This window comes from Hipposideros armiger, unplaced genomic scaffold, assembly GCF_001890085.2.
Source record: "Hipposideros armiger isolate ML-2016 unplaced genomic scaffold, ASM189008v1 scaffold_898, whole genome shotgun sequence".
NCBI classification, from domain to species: Eukaryota; Metazoa; Chordata; class Mammalia; order Chiroptera; family Hipposideridae; genus Hipposideros; species Hipposideros armiger.
Window position 1 is genome coordinate 388,268 of NW_017732248.1, and position 21,157 is coordinate 409,424.

Sequence of the window (21,157 nt, forward strand, 5' to 3'; positions counted from 1 at the left end):
TAAATTTAACCAAAGAAGTAAAAAACCTGTACTCAGAAAATTATAAGATGTTGAAGAGAGAAATCAAAGAAGACACAAATAAATGGAAATACATACCATGTCCATGGATAGGAAGAATTAATATAGTTAAAATGTCAATACTACCGAAGGCAATATATAGATTCAGTGCAATTCCTATCAAACTACCAAGGACTTTTTTTCTCAGAAATAGAACATATAATCCTAAAATTTATATGGAACCATAAAAGACCCTGAATAGGCACAGCAATCTTAAGAAATAAGAACAAAGTAGGAGGTGTCATGCTACCTGTCGTCCAATCATACTACAAGGTTATAGTAATCAACAGTATGATACTGGCATAAAAACAGACACATAGATCAATGAAACAGAATAAAGAGCACAGAAATAAATCCATTCCTATATGGTCATTTAATTTATGACAATGGAAGCAAGAATTTATATTGGGATAATGATAGTTTATTTAATAAATGGTGCAGGAAAAATTGAACTGACATATGCAAAAAAATGAAACTGGACCACCTCCTTATGCCATATATCAGAACAAATTCAAAAACGGAGTAAAGACTTTAATGTAAGACCTGAAACCATAAATCTCCCAGAAAAAAATATAACGAGTAAATTTACAGACATTACTCTGAGTAATATTTTTATTGATATATCCCTTCAGGCAAGGGAAGTAAAACAAAAAATAAACTTTTGGGATTACAACAAACTTAAACATTTTTTCACTGCAAAGGAAACCATCAATAAATATACAGCCTACTGAATGGGAGAAGATATTTGTCAAAGATATATCTGATAAGGGGTTAATATCCAAAATTTATAAAACACTCATTCAACTCAACACCAAAAAGACCCCAAACAACAGAATTATAAATGGGCAAAGGACATGAAGAAACATTTCTCTAAAGAGGACATACAGATGGCCAACAGGCATGAAAAAAATGCTCAACCTCACTAATCATTAGAGAAATGCAAATAAAAACCACAATGAGATACCACCTCACTCCGGTCAGAATAGCTATCATCAATACAACAAACAACAAGTGCTGGTGAGGTTGTGGAGAAAAGAGAACCCTGGTGCACTGTTGGTGGGGTTGTAGATTGGTGCAGCACTATGGAAATCAGTATGACGATATCTCAAAAACTGGAAATGAAACTTCTTTATGATCCAGCAATTCCAATCTTAGCTGTCTATCGAGAGGAACCCAAGATGCTAATTTGAAAAAATATATGCACCCTTATGTTTATTGCAGTGTTATTTACAATAGCCAAGACTTGGAAACAACCGACATGCCCATTGGTAGACAACTGCATTAAGAAACTGTGGTACATTTATACAACAGAGTATTACTCAGCCATAAAGAAGAATGGAATCTTATCATTTGCAAGGATATGGATGGACATAGAGAACATTATGCTACGTGAAATAAGTCAGACTGAGAAAGGCAAATACCATATGATCTCATTTATATGTGGAATCTAAAGAATAGAATAAATGAACAAACTTATCAGAAATAGTCTCAGAGATATAGAGAAAAAAGTGAGCGTTGCTAAATGGGAGAAAGGTGGGCATGAGGCAGAAGGTGAGGGGATTAAAAAGTACAAATTGGTAAACACAAGATTGCTACAGGGATACAAAAGACAGTTTGGGGAATATAATCAATAATGTTGTAAAGATTTTGTAGGGTGTCAAATGGGTACATTTGCTTTAGGGAGACCACTTAATGGACAGTGTAGATGCCTGATCACCTGCAGTGTACACTTGAAGCTGAAGTTTAATAATAATGAATGTCAACTATATATTTATATATATATTCACAGAATGTGGAGTACAGCATAGGGAATAGAGTCAGTGGAATTATAACAGCTATATATAATGTCAGAGTGGTAGTATATTGGGGGAGGGGAGTTATCACTTTGTGAGGGGCATAAATGTCTAACTATTACATTGTTTTGTACACCTGAAACTAGTAAAAACAAACAAAAAAGCAAGACCCATCTATATGCTGCCTATAAGAGACTCACTTCAGATTGAAACACACACACAAGACTGAGTGTCAAGGAGTGGTAAAAGATATTTCATGGAAATACAAATGAAAAAATCCTGGGTAGCAATGCTTATATCAGACAAAACAGACATTAAAATTAAGACTGTAAAAGGACACAAAGAAGAGTATTACATAATGATAAAGGAGTTGTCAACCAAAGGTTGTCTCCCCCAATTCAATGCCAACATGGGGTCCCCAATTTGGGGTGTGGTGAATGGGGAGACTTTATGCAGTGTAGACAGGTCAGTTGTGATAGCTATGATATAGCATGGCTATGCTACAGCTCAATTATGATACACACAGCTGTGGAACAGCACAGCTGTTATGTAATCCCTGGGCTGTGGCAGCCCACTGTTGCAATTCTGCTCTGCTCTACACTGACAAGACAGCTCTGCTCCCCTCTGCTCCAGTGTTGCAGCTCAGACCCACTCCTTGTCAGTGAGCTATTTGGTTTAAAAAGTTATGTCATACAGATGGAGAAGCCAATATCAACTGTCACACACTAAATACAGTAGTGACACAGCAAGTGTGATTCACAGAGCTTTCTCTGAAGATGCTGAAGATGATCTTTATTTGATAGTAGATGCAACTTATTAGCCCTCAGTCACTTTCCCATATTCTGATTTTCTCATCAAAATTATAGCCTGGATAGGCACAAATTTGGAATAATTACATGACGATGCCCACTGTCTCAAACCTCAGGATCTCATAGGCCCTGCAGCAGTTTGATGAAATTGTCTGTATGTCAGTTTCCCATTCATAAAATACATATTTTATCAACATAACATACTAACAAAATTATCTAAAAAGTGACTTAAAACATTTGAAATAAACATAGTACTGTACGTGCATATAAGATACATACTGGTATATCACTGTAAGTAGGGTCTCTTTAATCTGTCTTTATTAGTATTTATTTCTGTGTGTGTTCCAGCAATGTAATGAATGCCATTTCATTAAATGTAAGTGGTTGGAACAGGAAAGTTGCTATTAAAATGCAACAAGAAAGAATAACAGAAAGAGATTAGAAAAAAAACCCTAAGAGATTTATCATTTCAAGAACTTTTTGATAGTCTTAGAAACCAAGAATGATTCCCACATAAATCTATATAGAAAAGAAATACTTAATTGGAATAATTGCAAATATATAAAGACAATGCAAATCCAACAAAAGAGAAAGAGGGCAAGTGAAAATAATACACAGCATTCCTTCCACTACCAAAATGAAGGATCCCATGACCCTGTTACAAAATGTCTTGGCATTTCTCATCTCCCAGATATTATTTAAAAAACAATATTGTTTAAAAAAAAACCAATGAGATACCTACTGCACACCTATTAAAGGGGCCCAAATCAGGAACACTGACACCACCAAGTGCTGGTGAGGACGTGGAGCAACAGCAACTCTCACCTATTGCTAGTGAGAATGCAAAATGGTACAGCCACTTTGGAAGACAGTTTGGTGGTATCTTACAAAAATAAATGTGATCTTACCATACCACCCATTAATCATGCTCATTGGTGTTCACCCAAAGGAGTTGAAATTTATGTCCATTCAAAAACCTGTACTTGGATGTTTATAGCAGTTTTATTTATAATTGCCAAAACTTGGAAGCAAATAAGATGTCTTTTGGAGGTAAATGGATAAAATTTGGCACATTCAGACAATGGAATATTATTCAGTGGTTAAAAAAAAGAGCTATCAAGCCATGAAAGACATGTAGGAAACTTAAATGCATATTGCTAAGTGAAAGAAGCTAATCTAAAAGGAATACATATTACATAATTCCAACTATATGACACTCTGGAAGAGGTAAAACTTTGGAGACAGTAAAAAGATCAGTGGTTGCCAGGGATTAGGGGGAAGGAAAGGATGAATAAGTGGAGCACAGAGGATTTTTAGGGCAGCTAAAACACTCTGTATGGTACTATAATGATGGATACATGTCATTGTACATTTGTACAAAACCATAGAATGTACAACACCAAGAGTGAGGAATTTGGATGATGATGCATTAACGTAGGTTCATCAATGTAACAAATGCGCTACTCTGGTGGGGAATGTTTATAGATGGTGAGGCTGTGCATGTGTGGGGGCAGAGGGTATATGAGAGATTTCAATATTTTCTGCGCAATTTCTCTGTGAACCTAAAAGTACTCTACAAATTAAAGTCTAGTTTTTTAAAAAGCAAGAATGGATGTGTGCATTATTTCAAATTGCTGCAGTGCAACCAGTTCTAGCAATGAGTAGAAAAACTTTGGCAGAAAAAGAATAATTAAGCAAAGACTTTGTGGGTTTGAGTATAATCAAAGAGCAAAGCCATAAGAGAAAATACTGTGTGGCAGCATCATGTGTATCTGCTGCAAGAATTGCCAAGTAAATAGGGAATATAAACTTGAAAATAAAAATAAATTAGCTAGATCAATTGTCTTCTTGATTATTCATGATCTTTTAAATGCAAAAATTCTAAGCATCATTTCCAGGCACCAATTGAACACAAATTTATTTATTTCAATATTCTGATTTTTATTTAAGTTTAACATTCCCTTGCTCACAGGCCTGGGCACACCTCAGAAAGGCAATACCGACAAAGTGGCCTCAAGAACAGATGAGATACACCTTTCTGATTTACCCACTGTGTGCTCTCCAATCAGCATTGAAAAGCAAACGTTCGACCTTTACCTAGCAACTGGAACTTATATCTGTGTGTACTAAGGGAAAAATAACAAAAAAGAAAAACATCAACAAGGCAGATGTATACACACAGATCAGGGTGAAGAGACAGATGAGAGTATAGGAGAGTGATTCACACACACAGAAAACTGAGGCAAATAGAGATTATGAGAGGATTGGGATTGGGATTTTAGTTATGTTTCATTTAATGTAGAAGAAAATGAACTGTACTGGTAACAATATAATTTGTGACAAGGGAAAACTTCTGAAGCCTGGCCAGAGGAGTTTCTTTGGAACATCTCAGATTTTTTTTTTAATAGAAGTTAAAGGAAAGGAAAATCTTGTGAGTCTTTAGATTTGCCCAGCAGGAAAATTCTGAGAACCGAGGAGCACTTCTATCTTCAATATTCCTTTTGAATGTCACTTCTAAGAGAATACATGAAAGCTCAGTATTGTCCTGTATCGGAGTGTCCTGTATCACTCCACAGTTAACAAAACCATTTTCTCCCTAACACGCTAGAACTACCGTGATCTTTGACATCAAAAGGAGACACAGGCAGGTCACTACTTGGAATTTACTTATTTTAGAGAATTCATAAGGTTTTTGTGTTTTTGCATTTGCTTACAGTCTCTTTAATGAATCCAGATGAGTAAAGCTCCCAGCTGGGATTTTAGATAATTTGTTGTTATGCAAAAATCTGAAGAAAAAAAAGATAACTTTAAATCACAACACAGTAATATGAGTTTTGGGAACAATTTTGTTTTTACTTAATTGTAAATCCAAATACAATTTTTAAAGTATTTCAATGAGAAAGGTCAAATACAAAGAAGAGTGTCATTTAAGCAAGCATTTGTGTTAAAGATTTACATGTATGTATCTATCACTATATTAGTATTTTCTCATATTTTGAATTTTTTGTTTTATTTAGAGATTACAAATGCTAAAGAGAAATTCAGAAAAAAATAAACCTTTAAATACATAAGAAATCAAAGTAAATAGACAATGTATTCACCAAAAAGAATGGAACAATAAAAATATATGACTGCAGAAGCTTGTAAATGAATTATGATTAACTGGATCCTGTGGAGGTCTGTGTACTTCAGTTTACTGGCCAGCCATAGTTCTGATAAAGTATAGTCCCATTTGGTGCTGCTGGGGTTGCTGGCTCAGCCAAATGTCTGTCTCTTCCCTCTCAAATTCATGCCTATGTCCTCTGCCATGAGCAGGATCACAGAGAAGCACATTTCCCAGGCTCTGTGGCCCATGGCTTCCTTTTTTGGGTTAGTTTCCACTGGGAGACAATGGAGGGTATAGGGAGACAGGGAAGACCAAGGCGACAGTACTTCTCCTCCTCCTTTTACCTGGGCAGCCTTGTACTGGTTTGAGCTCCTTCAGTGCTGCCTTGGACATACCACTTCCTCCTACTATGACTAGATAAATTATGATTAGAGAAATCACCAGCTAGGGACTGTTTGGTCACTAGCACCACTGAATGCATATTCAACAAAGAGCATATGTATGAAGAGAGGACAAAACAATAGTCTCTGCAAAACATAGGAAAGTTTCATGCCATTTATTTTTTTGAGACTGGAGGAAATGAGCATAGTCAAATTATGTGCAGAAAATATTAACAATTAGCAATATCCAGCCTCTCAATGACATGACCTCACAAGTAGTGTCCCTGACTCAAAATTAAGTAAGATCATCTGATCATTTGTTTAAAAAAATCAATGCCATGTTTTTAGCTTTATTTTAATTATTTTATCTGTTGGGGTTAAGGTAAAGAGGAGTAAGCAAGATTTTTTATAGTCTTGGAAATTTAATTCACATCTCAGTACATATAAGTTTTCCCCTGATCTTTTCTGTTTTGATTCCTTATACTCATCTTTCCCTGCCCCATCCAATTTGTCAAGCTCAAAAGCAATGACTAGAGAAGGAATAGTGAACAGTTAGGTTAAGATGGATGCACAGATGGAAGTTACACATAATTCTAATTTCCCACTACAAGCCCTAACCCATTTCTATATGTCAGGGAATACTGGAGTGGAATTTCATAATGGAGAAAGTTTATAGTATATCACAGCTGAACCTTGGGAAACGCCATATAATTTGGACAATTTATAAATGTTTATTTCTAGGCTACAAGTTTGTTTCATTATTTTACAACTAATGTGGTTCAATGTGAAACATTAAAAAGGCTGCTGTTCATTCTCTTAACATATTTAAAAGACTGGAAACTGCATCAATAATCAGAGATTGAAAGATGTTATCTATTTTCAAGCCAAGTAGACCAGAATTAATTGCTTAACAGGCAAAACCAATCAAGAGAAAAGCACATTTCCATCATCACAGATTTTGAAGCTAGGTATGTAAATATTGAAAACTCATCCTCAAAATTTTTTTGTGTTTATACAGATGGTGACAAAATAGCCAAATTCATATTATTTCAATATTAGTTGATGTCATACATAGTATTATGGCTCCCAAATCTGATATTATTGCTAATTGTTATTTCTAGAATTGATTTCAAGCTAATATCCCCCTAAGCCTCTGTCTCTTTTCTATAAAATGGGGAAATATTATAATTATAATTATTATTATTTATTTATTTATTTCCTAGATTACTATCTCAGTGATAGTATGGGAAAGTGGCTGACTAGCTTTCTTTATCATTTAATTTTACTGGTCTTGTTTGTATATTAGTATTAAAGGGCATATTTTTAGAAACCTATAAACTCCTTATTCAGGTTCATTTTAGGAAATCGATTCCTAATTAAGTTTGGCTATGTAATTCTGCATTTTCTTTTTAAATCAGAATAAAGTACCATATCTTCAGCTAAAGACACAATAAATTTGTTAATATAAAGTATTAGAGGAAATGAAATAGCAGAGTATCTTCATCTGATAAAAGAGAAAACCAAAGGAGCCTGTCCAAGTGTTCACTTGGTTTGTTATTGGTATTTAGTAAATTTTTATTGAAATATAACATTTAGCTTGAAAAGTGCACACATCATTATATAGAGCACAATTATTTTTCCCAAAGTGAAGACAGCTATGTAATTATAACCCAAGGGGAGAAAAAAAGACAAAACATTGCTAAGACTGCAGAAGCTCCCTTCTGCCATTCTGCCCCCTCCTTCCCTCCAGAGGTAAACACTGTCTGCCTTCTAAATATTACATGTATTTCTGCTATTTGTTTTTCATTTTCTTCTAAAAACAAAATCAAGCTATGCAATTTTCAGTGTTTGGGTTTTGTTTGTTTCTCAAAATGTTTCTGAGTTTCATCTATGTTATTGTGTAATATTCTATGGGTATACGACAACTTACTTCTCTTTTCTTTTATTGTTGGATGCTTGGGTAGTTTCCAGGGTGGAGCTATTAGAAGTGATATTACCATAAACACTCAAGAACACATCTTCTGGTACACATACATGTGAATTTCTGTTCTATCTATAAGTGGAACTCACACGTCATAGGGGATGTGTATGTTCAATTATAATAGTTTCTGCCATAAGTTTTCAAAGTGGCTTTACCTCATTTTTGAAGTGCTGTTCATCTTTCTGTCCTATTTCTAATTGGGTTATTCATCTTTTCTCCACTGGTTTTAAACTAGAGATATCTTATAGTACCTCTATTTTATAGTACAAAGGTACAGGCTATCCTTCTTAGACTTACAACAAAATACCATGATATACAGGACAGTTGATATGTTGTATAAATAGAATATGTACAGCAGAAGCATAGGACATGCAAGGAGTCAACACTTACAGTCACTCTAATTTCAGAAGGTCTCCAAAGGTCTCTAGCTGTAGCGTTTCAACTTGTTTGAAATGAATATACCTGGAAAGCACAAAGTCAAATTGTTTATTTCTTGTGCTCATGAGTAAAATAAAATGTTTGAGGAATTAGCAAAACCTTCAGCTGAAATTCAACTCTGAGGTATTTCAAGTCTCTTCTGCCCTTCAAGTCCTGGGTCTAAAAACATAATGTTCCAATGGGGAAAAGGAAGCCCATACAGAAACTGTAACTTGATGTTGCCCAGTTTCTTAGGCAGTGCTCTTAAGTAGAAAGATGCTAAGTGGTTGGTGAAGTTACTCTTCTACTCATTAAAACTCTTAAAGTAAGTGAAGCTAGAGTAATAAGGAGAATTGGAATCATAATAAGACACATTACAAGTGACCACATGCTTATTTACACTTCAAAATGGAGAAAATTTTCCTGTCTAGAGAAGACAAAGAATGACGTATTTGATGCCATATGATGAATATTTGAAATAAATTAATTATAGTGCCAGAGGATATATAAAACATAATGTGTCTTGTTTTAATCCCTTTAAAACCAAACTTTTTCAGTGCTCCTTATCCCCCTATGCAATTTATCCAGTAGGTATTTAAAGCTGTCATTTCAGAAAGGCTCTTCTTGAAATAACAAGCAGCACAACTAAAGATGGAAAGGTTTAAATTTCCCTCAGAAATCTTGTGATGAAATGAAGAAGGGTGCCTTCAAAGGAGAAAGCTGAACATAGCAAATCTTAGATTCCCTGAAAGGCTGCATATGCCTTTATGAAAATTTAAAATTCACCCTGCACCTGACTTCCAAACACAGCTTTTTCAAATCATCAAAATAAAACCAACAGCTGCAGTCTATGGTGAATTGCCTGCAGAAAGTACCTCAAACACAGAAGTCACCATGAAAAGGAACAACCCAAGTCTCACACTGAAGTATGTCCGTATGGGAGGACTCAGTAAATTGTACTTGACTTACTCAAGTTTACAACAAAAAGTTCCTTGACTTGAAGTAAAGGCTCACAAATAAAAAGAGAAGCTTTATATCTTAAGTGTTTACATAAAATATGTTTATTTAATCACAATCAGAAATACTTTTGAAATAAGAAAATAAAAACATTTAAGAAAAAAGAAACACTTCTACTTCATTCATAGGCTTCTTTCCTATAAAATCCTTATTATAGGACCAGCACTCAAGAAGCCTAATGCAGAAGCATAATAATCATAATGGAATGGAAAAAATGTAGATTTATGACTGCCTTAGGTTATATCCTAAAGTCCGTGCTACACCTTCCCACCCTCTGAAATTTGACATCCTGGTTTGTGGTCACAAGCATTCTTCCCAAGGGTTCCACAATGACACTGTATAAGACACTGCAATAATTTCTTTAGTATTTGCATAAAAGAACTTTGTTATTTTACATTTACACACACCTACACATACACACACACACACACATACACACACACTTCCTTCTACAAAATCATTACCTCCATAACTGGTCTAGCCTATAATGAAGGAGAGGGAGCTTGAGAGAGTTAAAGAAAGGAGAGATAGGTGTGGGGTGTTGGGGAGAAAACTGGGTGCTGGAGGAAGGAAAGGAGAGAGAGAAGTTCAGTGACTACAGTGAAGAAAGTTTTGGAAAGAAATCTATTACAGGATTTTTCTTTCCAAGCGAAATGCATTGCATCATTGAATTCCACGCTCACAAGTGAACAGTATAATAGATACTTTATGATGAATATGAATAAATATTGATTAGAGCTTTAATTTAGCATGAACTAAATAATAATAATATCAGCAACAAACATTTATTGTTCTAAGTGCTTTACCTAATTTAGTCATTTTTAATCCTCACACTATATGGTGAGGTAGAGTCTATGAATACCCCCATTATTTAAATGGGAAAATGTGGTACAGGGAGGTTAAGTAACTTGCTCAATTTCTCACAGCTTGGAAATTCTGGGACCAAGATTCAGATTAGGCAGACGTGTCTCATAACCTGGGCCAACAGCCTGTCTGATGGCAAAGAGAGCAGCACATACAAGCAGAGTACACATAGATGACCTACTGAAGCCTGATCTAACAATTCCAGGAGCAAAGACTTTCTTACATGTAGAAACAGATACTCCACATAGAGAGGTCAAGTGCCTAAGGCCACAGAGCTAATCAGGGCTAAATCCAAGACACAAATCAAGCAAGGCCCATGCTCCAAAACACCACTGGAGGCTGCTTCTCAGTTTGCCTGGTAGCATTCTCCACCTATATTAATGCCTTTCTCTTCTAGAAAGTGAAGGAAAGTACCCCATTCCAGGTCAACAACCTACCAAGCCACAAGGAAAGATGTCACAATCTAGGATTTGTTGTTTAGCCACCTTAATACCAACTTTCAGATTTTAAAAGTGAACATTCTGATTTACAAATGAGCTAGGCCTCTGTTTTTCCTCATTCCTGCATTTTAAACTTTTTGTAAACAATTTATTTTTTAGAATTTTCACCACAAGTAAAACTGCAGTTTACCATAAACATTTTCTTTTGGCACCAGTCTTCCTGCCATCATCAATCAAACATGCATCTTCATAGTTTGCACAGGTGTCTAGATAAATAGATATAAACTAACTAGCAAAGTAAATAGAATTAAAGAAAGCTTTCTGTTCGGAAGACTTCTAGTACACTGTGCGAACTAAAATCAGGTCAAGGAGACATCTAAGGGTTAAAATAAAATACAACCATTTATTCAAGATCATAGCTACTGTGATGTTAAGGACCAATCATATAATTATATTTTTCACCAAAAGAATTTGTGATTTGCACTCCACAGTAATTAAAGTAATTGACAAATATTAATTTTTAATTTAAATATTTTATACTTACCAATTTATACTTAATAATTCACAATAAATTCATAATCTCTTCCAAAATGCACCTACTGAGAACCTACTAATCACAGTCCTATTTATTCCGCATTCCAACAATGCTTTCCTAGAATAAATCTCCCAAGTTCTAGACTCATCCAGGGATGCTTTGCAGGTTAAATGCTTTCTGTTGGATTTCAATCTAATACACTATAGAATAAGCAACTAGCATTTGAGTTTGCTACTAATGAATGTGAAAAAATGCACAAAAGTAAATTTTGGTCTTAGCAGGGTAATAAGACAACCCAGCAAGTTCTGACTGATTATAATGCAGACATCTTTAAGTTTTTTGTGTATATGATTTGACAAATTTCCCAAGAACACTTTTACTTTAAAGCAGTATGATGTTTTAAGCTAGGCTTGTTTGATTTATGTCATGGCTTTGGCCCAGTTAAATAAAGAGGGGTTTAGCTTTGATTTTTCACTGTTTTCTCAGCTTGATAATATAGCAAGTCTATCCTCTCCTATAGCCTTATTTTTACTAGGCTGTTGAAAATTCTAACATTATCAGGAATCTATTGCAAGTAGATATATGTGAATGATCACTTGAAAGGATCTGAAATCTGTTTAAATGATTTCAAGGAACATAGATATAAATAGATTAGTAGCTATTTCTTCATATGTTGAAGGCAGAAAGTTACCATCATTGTCATTTCATGTGTATTTGAACACAACCTCCCTAGATAATTTCATCTACACTCATGGTTTCAATTACTATATCAATGCAGAAGGCTTATAAATTACATCTCCAGATTGAACTCTAAGATCTACAATATAGGATAAAAAATATGGTGAATGTTTAAATTAAAAAATTTATTACAGTAAAAGATACATTGCCATTAATCCCACTCAAAATACTCCCCCTTGCTTCAAACATAGTTATCCCGTCCTTCTTGATATTTTCTGAAGCAGTTCTGGAAATCCTCTTTCATGAGTGTATTTAATTGTGCTGTCATGGCTACCTCGATGCCCTGAATCATTTTCACTTTGGGGAAGAGCCAGATCGCATGGTGCCAGATCTGGTGAAGAAGGTAGATGAAGACATACCTTAATGTTTTCATTTGACAGAACTTGCCATATACCAGAAACAGTGTGTAACGTGGGAGACTTTTTGTTGTGATAAAAAAATACTGTGAATGCTGCTGCCTAGTGCCATCCAAGAGAAAGGCAATGATCCTCAATACAAGAAGTGGCATATGGAACCTTAGTGTGTGGCAAGTTTTAGCTTGTTTGGTGCAGTCAGTCGGGTATGAGCTACAGCTGAAAGAAGGTGTGTTTTAAAGTGTGCCTTAAATCATTCTCCATCATGACAGTGCTCTGTGTCACACATAGCTTCTGGTACAGCAATTTCTGTCAAATAAAAACATTACAGTGTGTCCTCATCCACTTTATTCACTGGATCTGACACCATGCAAACTTCTGGCTCTTTCCCAAAGTCAAAATAACCATGAAAGGGAAACATTTTGCATCAATTCCGGACATTGAGGTAGCCACAACAGCGCAACCAAAGACACTCATGAAACAGGACTTCCAGAACTGCTTCAGAAAGGGCAAGAATGGTGGGTTAAGTGTGTTCGAAGTGATGGGGAGTGTTTTGAGAGGGGTTAATGGCAATGTGTCTTTTACTGTAATAATTTTTTTATTTAGACATTCACCACATTGTTTGATCACACCTCATAGATTCATACATCTAATAACTTAAGTATCCTCTGAATGTTGCAAAAGTATGTCCAATTCAACATGTCTGAAACCCAATTTATAATCTTCCCCCACCACACCTGTTCTCGTCTTGCTATTGATTATCTCAGTTAATGGAACCACCATTTACCAATTTGTGCAAAGTCAGAAAACTAGTGTTAACACCTCTTCTCCATCACTTCCTATATCTTATCCAGCTCCAAAACTTTTTATTTTGCCTCTCAAATGTCTCTTGATAGGAGGCAATCTCCTTTTATGTATTATTCCCACACTAATCAAAACTATGCCCTTACGTACTGTAATATAAGAACTATTCATCTGGTCTACCCACATCCATCTGTTCTCCCCACTACAGAAATGCTCCCTAAAAATCTCAACTGACTTTCTTTTTTTATAAGAACAAAAATAAAGTTCTTTAACAGAGTCTACATCCCTTCATGATCTTGCCTTAAAATGTTTTTCAGTCTCCCATTTTACCCTGCTCTCGTTTACCAGCTCAAACTGAACACTTTTGCTTTCTCCCATTCTCTCTTATTTACCATACTCCTGCCCACAGGGATCTTTGCACAATTGTCTTCTCAGCCTAGTAACATTCCCCCCCCCCTCATTTTTCCTGGTGAATTCCTACCCTGTTTTTGGATCTCATCTGTTATCTCCTTCATGAAGACTTCTCTGAGTGCCTTTTCAGATTCTCCTATTACAAGCTCTCATAACACTATATTATATTTCTTTGAGTGATTCTTTGACCCATGTCTATCTTCCTCAACTAGGCTCTGAGCTTCATTAAGACACACACCATATGAGGATTAAGCTCATTTCCACATGCCTAGTTTCCTAGCACAGGCTTGAGAAATACTCAATGCAAAATTGATCACTGAAAGAATGATGACCAGCCAGCATTTTTACACAAGCATTACCTTTGCAAACATGAGGCTAAACATTGAACTCTTAGCACACTCTATGGTATAAAACAAAAGAAGGGTTCATGAACTTTAATAAAAACTTTCTAAACAAAAACTTTCTGCATTAATATTGGCTCAAAATTCTATAATAACATCACGTTTCCTTGGAGAAGAACCATGCCAAATAATGACACAAGCCTGACTCTTGTGAGATCTGTAATAATGTATGTTTAATTGTATTTTCTAAACACTTATAGAATCATTAGGCACTAATGAACTTTGAGGACATCTAGAAAATTCTTCCTGGGCTTTCTGAAAAAGAATAATCTCATTTCAAAAGGATGTTTTAGACTCACAAGTTTTTGAGCTTTGACAATATGTTTGACAGCTCTTACCTGGGTAATGTTTACTTATACAACCACCCTTTGGTATTACGCGACCAAAATGAGGGCAAAAATCTCCCCAACCTCTCTAAAATATGCAGAGCAAGAACATGTGGCCAAAGAATGACAAAAAAAATAGAGAATGACTCTCAGGTTGAGGAGTTGCTGGTATTGATATAGCTTTCAGCATGAACTCACTGAGCCATATAAAAACAAATTCACTGTGTCATACCATCAGCTTGGCAACCTCAGTGTGATGTGGGATCAGAGATTTGGAGAACACTATATCTGTATCTAATTGCAAAAATGAGCTAATTTTTATTTTCTCAAAAGCCTTGAGGTCATTAAAAAAAAAAGGAGTACTGCTGGTAGAGGGAAGTTGTGTTTGTAAGTGTATGAGTCATTGTGTGTCTGTGTTTATAATTTTACATGTGTCTATATATATGTAAAGTATAAGCTTGGAAATATGAATTAGAGGAATGCAGATGAGGGGATATTTAAAATAAGACCTCAGCAATCCCACTAAATGAGACAGATCTCAGAGAAGGAGCACTGAGGTGACAGCTGACTTAGAGAGCTACTGTGCCATATCTCCCTATCCATCAAAAACTTTTATATGCTTCATGCACCATTGGGACTACAACTTTCCACATAATTCAAATGAGATTAAAATGTGCCTTTCTGGCTTCATTGTACAATAACAAAAAGAATAACCTGTTAGAGAAATACATTATTCATAAAGTTTAAGAGTTAATTAAGTATCTGAGTGGAGATCTTTATTTCAGAGGACAGTAAATTATTTTAACTGATTTTTAAAGGAAAAAAAAGACTGAATTATCATGATCTATTAGTTCAAGAAAAAAGCTTTCTAGTATTTTATTTGCATGCTATGCTGAAGTCAATAACAGTATATTCTTTAATACCAAAATCTACTATAAAAAAGATATTTATTCTTAAATAGTTAAAACCAGCTAAAAATCATATTGCACATGCTAGATGCTTCAAAAAGTTATTTCAATCCTAAATTAAATTAGATATGGAAAAAGTCATGTTTCTAAAATTGTTTAAGTACAGTCCCATTGATAGTTACGAAGTTTTTCAATTCTTTTTTTTTTTTTTTTGCCTAAACTAATGGCTATGTATGGTTCATTTAAACCAAGTATCTTCTTTCTAATCTACTATGTTGGATTATCTGATAACCCTTACAGGAAAAAAAAGTGCTGATTATACCAGCCCTTTGTTAGGATCACTCATGTCTCTACTATCTACAGCTGGAATTCAAGATTCCCCAAGATCTAGCGCCAGCCTGAGCCCCACTCCTTTGCATGAGTCTAATGATCCTGTAATCAAATTTCCACTTGCCTCACTCTGAACCTACCCCGCTTTTTTTTCTTTTACCAGTGTCTAAAGTTTAAAATGTTTTCTCATTTATTTACACTCCATTCAAATGGTACTTTCTCCACCAAGGACTTATTGACTGTTCATGTCAAAAGTAACTTTACTCGGCGGAGAGCTGAAAAAAATGGCGGTGGTGAGGAGGGCTCCCTGAATTCTCCCCTGGAAAGCACGGCAATTTGAACAGCTGGAGCGCAGCAAACAAGCCTCTACCAGGCATGCTGAGCAACAAAGGGACTCCCACGCAGAGTACTTGAAGATGGGCAGGCTGGGCGAGTGGGGAAAGAGGGAGGTGAAACACGTGGAGGCACAGCCCGCACCTGCAGCTGCTGAGACTCAGGGTCTCAGAGAGCAAATCAGAGATGTTCCGCAGCTTGCTCCCTACACCTCCAGCCCACACTAAGGCAGAATTCTCCACCGGGCATGAAGCAGAACGGAGAGAGGACTGCGTGAGGGGAGGCACAGTCCATCTGCACTGGCGACTGCAGAGTGGTGGGAATCCAGGACACAGCAGAGTGGTTTGCAGCATTGAGGCAAGCTCAGCCTCTAGGCCGACAGTCCCGCCGGGAGAGCGACAGGAGCCCCAGAGTGCGCAGTTTCTGAGGCAGAAATCTCAAACCTCGAGCAGGAGAAGAGGGAAGCGAGAAGCGTGGAGACGCAGCCCACACCCCACAGCTGTGGCGACACGAGTTGCCTTGCTGGGGGGGGGGGCTCCTGGAGAGTAACAGGAGCTCTATGGGAGCATTGGATGGGGCTTTTTTCTTTTTCTTTCTTTTTCTTTCTTTTTTCCCCTTTTCTCTCAGACAGGAATAAATAAATAAATAAACTGCATCGATAAGAACCCACCCTCACCCTCCCTCAGAAACCTTGGCCCCCACCCTGCCAGAGCCTGAGGCTGACCCCTGAATAGAGGCATAAGTCAGAACAAAGGTGCTTCTACTCCCTGGGGATTGAGAAACTTTTGCATGAGAAGAGGCTGCAGGAGTGGGCTACTAAACACGCTGTCCCCGCCCCCACCTCTCCTGGGGGATAGGGAAGCAGAACAGCTTTGGCTGCTGAGACAGGGGAAGGGCTACTGGGCAGCTCTGAAATCCCCACCTCCCATCTCCCAACAGCCCCAGTGGAAAGAGCACCCGAAGATGCACATCCAGCCTTCTGGCTGCAGAGATAAGAGTGCCTCTGGGCAGGCAGGAACAGAAACAGCACTGACGTTGTAAAAAAAACTACCAGTCACACCTGATAACCCCACTCATCTAAAATAGACTTACATTACCAGGCTCACTCTAGGTGCCAGGCGGCTGGCTCTGCCCCCACAAGACACAGAACAGTGTGTGTATAGCAGAGGAAAACCTGGGGAGAGCTTGGAGGACTTCAGCCAAGATTAGCACTGGTTATTTCTTGTTTTTTTCTCCTTTTTTAATGTTTATTTTATTGTTTGTTTTCAGTTTTGGTTTCTCTTTTGGTGTGTTATATTGTTATTGTTAATTGGGTTCTCTTGGATGTTTTGGGGATTTTTTTTCATTGATTGCTTGTGTTGGTTATTTTTGGATTCTTCTATTTCATTAGTATTTTTAGTTTTTTATATAGGCATATATAAAAGTGCATATATGTGGATATATATGTCCATACATATAGGGGTGTAGATATAGATATTTATATATTTTTCTTCTTCTTTTTTGTCTCTTTCTTTCCTTCTCTTCTACCTTCTCTCTCTCTCTCTCTCTCTCTCTCTCCCTTCTTTCCTGCTTCTTTGTCACAGCTTGATTTGCCTCCTTCTTTCCATTTTTTCTGCAAGTTGTTTTTATTGCTGTTGTTGTTGTTGTTGTTTTAAGGGTGTTGCTATTTTTTAGTTTATTATATTTAATTTTATTTTGTTCTGCTATTTGTTCCCTGTTTTTTTTCTTGTTGTCTTTGTTTTGTTTCTGTTGGTTTGTTTTCTTCTTTTGTATGATTGATATTTCTGTACATGTTGAGTGTAGGATGATGGTTGTTTGTACATCAGAGCGTGTCTGGTTACCTCTGGTGGCTGTTGTGGTTGTGCTTGTCGATCTGTTTTGCCCTAAAACATGCGCTGCAGTGGGGGCCAGCCAAAGAAGCACAAGAATCATCACACCCAGAGACCAACTTTAGATAAAACCAGAGCATTACAGTGTCTGACCTACAATATTCACACCCAAAGAGAAATTGCTACAGGCACAAGAGACCATAGGGGCCAAGCCTCATCAGAGAGGTCAACCCTCACACAATAGCTTGTAAACTTTGGACACAGCTAATCCTCATGGCTAGTCAGCTTGGGAGTCAAGCCCACCTACTGACAAGCCAAAAGCAATAAAAACTAGACCTCAACAGGAGAAGGCACATAACACAAGGATACCTCTGGTACACACACACGGGAGAAATGGGAGTCTAACCAATTCAAATATAAAGGACATATACCACATATGTCCACCCAGAAAAGACCAAGAGACCTGGGGATCTACCTATTTCATCAAAGCAAACACAAAGAGTAAGCCAGAATGGGGAAACAAAGAAACACATCCCAAATAAAAGAACAGAAGAAACCTCCTGAATCAGTAGAATTAGAGGAAATAGAGGTAAACAGCCTATCAGAGACACAGTTCAGAACACTGATTATTAGAATGCTCAAGGAAATGAATGAGAATGACAAGAAGGATAGAGAAATCATTTAAAACAACCAGCCAGAAATAAAGAATTCAATTACTGAATTAAATAACAAACTTGGAATTACTAGCAGGTTGGATGACGCAGAGGATCGAAGCAGTGACTTAGAAGACAAGATAGCAGAGATCATCCAAGCGAAGCAACAAAAAGAAAAAAGACTAAAAAACATTGAAAATAGTTTAAGAGAGCTAAGCAACAACATCAAATGCAACAACATGCACATCATAGGAGTATCAGAAGGAGAAGAGAGGGAGCAAGGGATTGCGAATATATTTGAAGTAATAATGTCTGAAAACTTCCCTAAACTGGCAAAGGAAATTGACCTACATGCACAGGATGTGCAGAGATTTCCAAACAAGATGATCCCAAACAGGCCCACACCAAGACACATTATAATGAAAATGGCAAGGGTTAGAGACAAAGACAGAATCCTAAAAGCAGCAAGGAACAGGCAGCAAGTTACATAAAAGGGCACCCCCATAAGATTACCAGGTGACTTTTCTATGGAAACTCTGCAAGCCAGAAGGGAGTGGCAGGAGGTCTTCAAAGTGATGAAAAACAGGGACCTACAACCTAGATTGCTTTATCCAGCAAGGTTATCATTTAAATCAAAGGAGAGATAAAGAGCTTCCCAGAAAAGAATAAATAAGCTAAAAGAATTCATTACCACCAAGCCAGCATTGCAGGAAATGTTAAAAGGGCTGCTTTAAGCAGAGGAAAGAGAAAAACAACCTAACTAACGAAGACCAGGAACACAAATAATAAAATGGCAATAACTACACACCTATCAATAATCACATTAAATGTAAATGGACTGAATGCTCCAATCAAAAGACATAGGGTGGCTGAGTGGATAAGAAAGCAAGACCCTTGCATATGCTGTATACAAGAGACTCACCTCAGATCAAAAGACACATACAGGCTGAAAGTAAAGGGATGGAGTAAAATATTTCATGCAAATAGAACCAAGAAAAAAGCTGGAGCACTGATGCTTATATCAGATATAATGGACTTTAAATTGAAGAACATAATGAAGGACAAAGAAGAGCCCTTCATAATAATAAAGGGATCGATTCAACAAAAGGACATAACTCTAGTAAACACCTAAGCACCCAATATAGGAGCCCCTAAATATATAAAACAGATATTGACAGACATAAAGACAGAGATCAACAGTAACACTATCATAGTAGGGGATTTCAACATCCCGCTGTCACCAATGGACAGATCCTCCAGACAGAAAATCAAGATGGAAACAGTGGCCTTAAATGACACTTTAGACCAGCTGGATTTAATTGATATTTTCAGAGCATTTCACCCCAAAGCTACAGAATATACAATCTTCTCAAAAGCACATGGATCTTTTTTTAAGATAGACCACATGTTAGGCCACAAAACAAGTCTCAATAAATTTAAGAAGATTGAAATCATAAGTGTTTTCTCCAAGCACAATGCTATGAAACTAGAAATCAATTACATGACGAAATCCAGAAAGCACACAACTGCATGGAGGCTGAATAGCATGGTACTAAATAATGAGTGGGTCAAAAATCAGATCAAGGAGGAAATCAAGAGATACCTTGAAACAAACGAAAATGAAAACACAACAACCCAAAATCTCTGGGATGCAGCAAAAGCAATCTTAAGAGGTAAGTTCAAAGCAGTGCAGGCCTACCTAAAGAAGCATGAAAAATTTCAAATCGACAGGTTAACCTTACAGCTCAGGGAGCTGGAAAAATAACAGCAAAATTACCCCAAAGGGAGCACAAGGAATGAGATAATAAAGACCAGAGCAGAAATAAACAAAATAGAGACCAGAAAAGCAATACAAAAGAACCATGAAAACAAGAGCTGGTTTTTTAAGAAGATAAACACAATTGACAAGCCTCTAGCTAGACTCATTAAAAAAAAAGAGAGAGAGGACTCAAATTAGTAAAATCAGAAATGAAAGAGGTGAAGTAACAACAGACTTCCCAGAAATACAAAAAATCTTAAGAAATTACTATCAGCAATTATATGCCAACAAATTTGACAATCTGGAAGAAATGGATAATTTCCTAGAAGCATACAATCTTCCAAAGCTAACTCAAGAAGATACAGAAAATCTGAATAGACTGATTACCACCAAGAAAATTGAATCAGTAATCAACAATCTCCCAACAAACAAAAGCCAGGGACCAGATGGCTTCACAAGTGAATTTTACCAAACATTCAAAAAGAATTATCACCTATTCTTCTGAAATCATTCCAAAATTCCAGAAGGAGGGAAGGCTCCCAAACCCTCTATGAAGCCACGATCATCCTGATTCCAAAAACACAAATACAGTACAAAAAAGGAAAACTACAGGCCAATGTCTCTGATGAACATAGATGCAAAAATACTCAACAAAATCTTAGCAAACAGAATTCACCAATATATTAAGAAGATCATACATCATGACCAAGTGGGTTTCATCCCTAATATGCAAGGGTGGTTCAACATCCACAAATTAATTAATGTGATACACAACACAACAAAAAGAAAAATAAAAATCATATGGTCATAACAATAGGTGCAGAAAAAGCATTTGACAAAATACAGCAGCCATTTATGATAAAAACTCTTAGCAAAGTGGGAATACGAGGATCATATCTCAACATAATAAAGG

General features: G+C 36.6%; 1 pseudogene; it reads right to left on the bottom strand.

The window, feature by feature from the left end:
• The window catches only part of LOC109375096 (peroxidasin-like protein), a 125,165-nt pseudogene that overhangs the window by 68,184 nt on the left and 35,824 nt on the right, over positions 1–21,157 (bottom strand).